We start from the raw sequence: 6,000 nt of genomic DNA, 5'->3' as shown, positions 1-6,000 counted from the left end.
AGTTTTTAACCCTGAAAAATAACCCATTACAATGGTGGAAAGGGCGGCATATTGTTTCCACGAAACGCAGTCTACTTAAACAAGAACATGGGGATTAATTGATCTTCCTCAAGAAAAATCTGCCCTTCAAAAAAGATATGGACAGTGATGAGGAATAAAAAATTTGGAAGCACAGGCATAGGTGAATGAATTTGCTGTGTATTAAGTTAAAGTAATGATTATTGAGCTGTCTGTCTAAAATGCCATGTTTGATTCCCCCCAATCATACCAGTCGTAAAGCATAATTTATTATTTATTTATGATAACATTGCAGGTTTAATTCTTGTTTTCTAGAGCTGCTGCATATAATTAATATTTTTTGTTTGTAAGATGTTTACGTTGAAAGTTTGCACTTCAATTACTTACCTCTTGTGTTAAGAACACCAGGAAATACAGTAATTGAATTACTGCACTTTATTGTTGTCTGTCACTGGAGTTTTATTTTATGATCAATCCCATCCAACAAAATGACGGTCATATAGTAAGCCTTTTTTTTTTTTTTTTTCCATAAAAAAATAAAAAATAACATTGGTATGAAATTTTGTTGTTTTAATTTTGCTATATTAGAAATGTGATCTTTTTATATGTTTAAAATACTGTACAAACACACACAACAAATATTTACTATCGTATCATTTTCACTCTATCGAACCGTATCGTTCTTACACTGTATCGAATCGCATCAAATCGCTCGGCCTTAAAAATGTATCGTTTTTTAATCGAATCGTAACCTGTGTATCTAGATACATATCGAATCGGCTTCATGCCAGAGATTCCCAACCCTATAAAAAACACACTAGGTAACTTTTCAGTTTTAGTCGATTTTAGCGACCCCAGTGGACAAAAGCGGTAGTGTTTTTCCTTAAGGAAGACTGCATTTCCCATATGGACCAGCACACAGCAGGGGTTAATTTGTGCCGGATCCTGCCGGAACAAGATCCGGCACCTCTTGATTTTGGCCTTCCTGTGTTTTGGGACTTATTTGGGCAGATCTGGCACCTCTCGTGTATAGAAAATAATAACATAAAAATGTTTTTTAAAAATGTATTGTAATGGCCCCGAATGGGGGGAAAGAAGGAGAGGAGTCGTTGATGGCTTTCTCCACTTTATTGTGGCAGCAATAAGAAAACAATAAACAAAACTAGGCCTGCAAGCAGGACTGATCGGGCCCTCGCACTTTGGCGCAACTCGGACGGCACGCAGGTCAGGGTGGTGGCAGATCGTCTCCCTATCATCATCTCCTGAAAACCTAACTTTCACAGAACTCGCCTCTTTTTTTTAGGATTACAAATACATTCACAGACCTGGGTGAAAAAGCCCCTATTGAAGACAGTCCTACAGAAAAGGAGGCGCTACTGAGCTGTGCAGCCATGCCCATGATCAAAACCAAAATAAAATTGTCTAATTGGGCCGATTTGACCAAGTGTGCCAAATTTTGTGGGTCTAAAAGGTGCCAAAGTCCCTGAAAAACTCTACTCCCTTTTAATGGCAAGCCAAGGGTTGTCACAGCAACAAACAGAGACGGGTGGACATGGGCCTTAAATTGTAGTCTTACAAAAGGTCTTGAAACTACAGTGACCAACCTGAAAAGAACTGGACATGTATAAGTAAAATGAGTGACTTTCTGTTGCCACTAGTTGGCGCTACAGAGTTGATGCAAATGACCCCTACAGGACCCTTCAGGGTACGACTCTCACCAAGCACGTAAAGTTGTATGTCTGCCAAGTTATGACTGTTCAAAACTTTTGTTGAGCCGAAATGGCGACGGTCATTCTCACTTTCCTGTTTGGACCCCTCCGCTTCAACGAAAACCTCACTATTTTTCATTAGGCACCTGGACACATGCCTTAAGGCTTCCCTGAAACAGGTTTGAGATCAATAGATTTTTTGGGAGCATTTCCTGCTCCCACTCGGGGGCGCCAGGCCTAATGGGTAATATTTCAATGCAGTCGTGTTCAGGCTGGGATACCACACATACATGCCAGGTAGGAAAAAGCTATAACGTTGTATGAGGGCATTATTAGTCATTTTCTGAATTTGGCATTTTGCCCCAAAAAAATGGCCGACTTTAGCACCCCGCCCAGGTCAGGCCCGTGAATGAAAGCTCACACTTTTGAGAACCTAAGATCTCATATGTCTCATGAAGATTCTCACCAATTTTGAGGAGGATCCAACTAACACTCTAGGCACCAATGTCTCATATGTGCACCCTGTTAATCGTTAAAAATTTCACATTTGGTCCAAAAAACCCGATTTCCTGTTGGGTTGGGAATATGGGTGTATAAACCTTAATAAAGCAGTTATGCACAATGTATCGACTCCCCAAATTTCATTGCTCTATGTTGAAATAACCAAAATGGAGAGGTCTTTTTCAAAAATTCAAGGAGGCACCACTGAGCCATTTTGTTACAACATCACAAAATTTAAGCAAAGCCGCATGTATGTGCAAATTTTGGTGCGTTTTCGAGCATGTTCAGGCCTCCAAATTGGCCATTTTCATTTGCCGAGGAAAGAAGTAATAATCCTTTGCATTACAATAGGGCTCTCGCACACTTAGTGCTCGGCAACAGCGGATTGCTGCGACATTTGACCGCAAACTTTTGCTTCTCGCCCGTCTCCCCCTCGCTTCCTACTATCTCACAGCTCTCCAGTCTCTTACAAGGACCGTGTATGGTTATGGACGGCCAGCCAAGCTGGGGCAGGAGGCCGCTACCGTGGCAGCAGCTGGTTAGGTTCAGCACCACCCGGAGTGGGGGCCAGCTACAGTGCCAGCAGTCAGCCAGGTGGACCACCAACAGCCGCAGCAATAGGCCAGTACCATTATAGGAAATTCGGGTTTGGGCTGCACAATTTAAGGTGGTGGGAACTTTGGGCCAGAGAAGACGGAGGGATGAAACTCACAAAAGAATGGGTTTGTGTTATTTATTGGAATCTCTGAGTTTTTTTTTTTTTAAGTTAGACTGTACGTTACTGTAAGTCCCACCTGTGGTTATGTGAGCAATCACCCGTGCTGTGCAGAGTATAGCCTAAATAATTGTAAACTGTTGTCATAACATTTATCCCATGGATATTTATCTGAAATTGAGGCTTGGAAGTCCCACAGCATGGCAAGTTTGCATTTGTGTGTTGTTTTCAGAACCATTTTCTGCGTATGTTCCGGGACCGGTGCCCGTCTCGTCATCCTTGCGCTGTCATATGTAGTTTGCTTTCCGGCACCTTATGATTTACAGATTAAGCACTGGCGCACAGTGTTGTAAAATCCTCATCTTCCCGTCACATGCAGATATATTGAATGAAATTTCTGTTCCCAGCAGTTGTGTGAAGGATAAATAGTAATGAGGTAATGAATCCAGTTGTGGCTAAAAATTAGCTTATGACTATTGTCTGGGATAAAAGAAAAAGTTAGTTTATAGGTGTAGACAAAATGAACTCAAATCAACTAATAGTATATGACGGTTAGCAACTGTGTGGCTACCCTCCACCCCCACTTGAACTCATCAGCGCTGACGAGTTCAGTTGAAAAGTGGGTGGGGGGTGTTACGCCAGTGAGTGAAATGTTTATTCTTAAATTTATAAAAATATTTTATAAAAGGTTGAATAGTTACCTAGTGTTGCTTTAACAGTAACTCATTTGCCAGAATTCAGTGATTTCCTCAATTACACGTTATGATGACATTAGCTTCAGAATGTGGTGTGATGCATAAAATGCTTGCTTTCAGCACATTTTTGTGTGAAAAGGTAAGTGTCAAATGTCACACCTGCAGTGCAAGATGACTGACGCAGCCGTAATCTGACACGTCAGTCGATGCGTAGCCAGTTTGGAATGATGTCAACTTGGTAGCCATGTGATAACCGTTTCTAGTCGCTCAGTCAAAAGTCCAGTTTTTTTCAAAACATATTTATGAATATTTATTTTGTGTTTTGGATGAAAACAGTGTAGTTCAAATTACTTTTGAAAAGTAAAAAGTTATGGTCACCTCTATAAAACGTAACTACTGGAATTACTTTACTTGTTATTCAATTATGGGAGTAACTACTTTGTTACTTCACCTTAAAAAAAATAATAAAAATCAATGTCACGGAACTAGGGCGGATAAGCGGTGTGGACCCAAAAGCATGGAAACAAATGCGAAACAAGGCAGGGAGGCAAGGACGGGTGGCAATGAACTCAAAAATGGTTTAATGATAATTAACAAAAACACAAAGTACCAACAAAAGGACAGTGGGTAAAATAAAAGGCATCAAAACTTCCTTAAACAGGGAATGCAGGAACACAAGGGCTTAAGCGTAGATATCGACCACTCTGCCTAGACATCGACAATGACGCAACAAGAAGTGGACGGAAACTGGAAGCTTAAATACACACACGCGGGGTAACGAGACAACGAGGAACAGGTGGATGACAAAGGAGGATGCCGATTGGAGGGAACACTAGGAGTAGTCACGACAGGTGAAATCAATGGGCAATCACAGGGACAAGACACTAGGAGGAAAAAAATAAAAAACCTAACAATAAAAAAACTTTTATAAAGTGTTTTTGTGATCTGTCGTACGGTAATGTTCTATGTTGTAGGTACGATTTAAACCATTTTAGAGCGTTACCACGGATGCCTATGACATTTTCTAAACGAGATACAAGGACTGTATGCTGCACAGAGATATTGGACTGTGCCAGTGATTTCTGTTAGTCTTTAGGTTTTCCTGCAAAACTTTTGAATTGATTCTTCCATTAAAGATTGCAAGTGGTCCAGGCCCTGAGATAGCAAAACAGCCCCAAATCATGATGCTCCGTCCACCATGCTTCACGTTTGGGATGAGGTGTTGATGTTGGTGAGTTGTTCCATTTTTCTTCAACACATGACGTATTGTTACTCCCATCAGTCCGCAAAATATTTTGCCAAAACTTCTGTGCCTTTTTGCGAACATTAAACGAGCAACAATATATATTTTTTTAAGACAACAGTCCTCCCATGAACACCATTCTGAGCCATAGTTTTACATAAAGTTGATGTGTGGAGAGATATTGGACTGTGCCAGTGATTTCTGTAAGTTTTTAGCAGGCACTCAAGGGTTCTTTTTTTTACCTCTCTGAGTATTCTGCGCTGAAATCTTGGCGTCATCTTAAGTGGACGGCCACTCCTTGGGAGAGAAGCAACAGTGTCAAACTCTCTCCATTTGTACACAACTTTTCTGAATGTCGACTGATGAACATCCAGACTTTTAGAGTTGGTTTTGCATCCTTACCCAGCTTTATACAAATCAACAATCCTTGATCGCAGGTCTTAAGACAGCTCTTTTGACCGAGCCATGATGCACATCAGACAATGCTTCGCATCAAGATATTTCTTACCAGGTGTGTGTTTTATAGTGGGCAGGGCCGCTTTAAACCACTAATCAGTGATATGGCACACACTTGACTTAAATTGATTTCACTTGTTCTTGAAGACTCCTTAGGCAGAGGGTTCACGTACTTATTTTTTTAATCTTTTATTTTTATAAACGTGCCTTCAATGAATAGAATAATACAAGTAGTCCCCGGGTTACGATGTATTCGACTTAGGCAATTTTTACTTCACGACGCAGGAGTCTCGTCAGCTATTTTGTCTCTAATCATTTTTTGTTTTGTCCCACAAAGAATACCTTATTGTACCTCATAGTATTTGATTTTTTTTACTTTATTAATATGAAGTGTCCTGTCCTCGCTAAACGTGAAGCTGTTCAGCTTACAGACAGCAAAGAAAGCAATTTTTGAAGCTTTTGACTTCATTCACTTTTGACAATTTGTAAAGCTGCAGCACACATATTTAAAGTTATGTTCAAAATGAAACACATTTTATCAATAAAATAAATAAAATAAAATGCATGAACACTTTGAATTCAAAATAAGGGTTTTTCATTCCACAGTGCACAGATGCAGTTTCCTTTTCTAAGAGTTGAACAGCTTTGTTGTCCCTTGGTTCG

Source organism: Corythoichthys intestinalis, chromosome 15 (genome assembly GCF_030265065.1).
Source record: "Corythoichthys intestinalis isolate RoL2023-P3 chromosome 15, ASM3026506v1, whole genome shotgun sequence".
Classification (NCBI taxonomy): Eukaryota; Metazoa; Chordata; class Actinopteri; order Syngnathiformes; family Syngnathidae; genus Corythoichthys; species Corythoichthys intestinalis.
Note: the sequence above shows the minus strand (reverse complement) of the source record.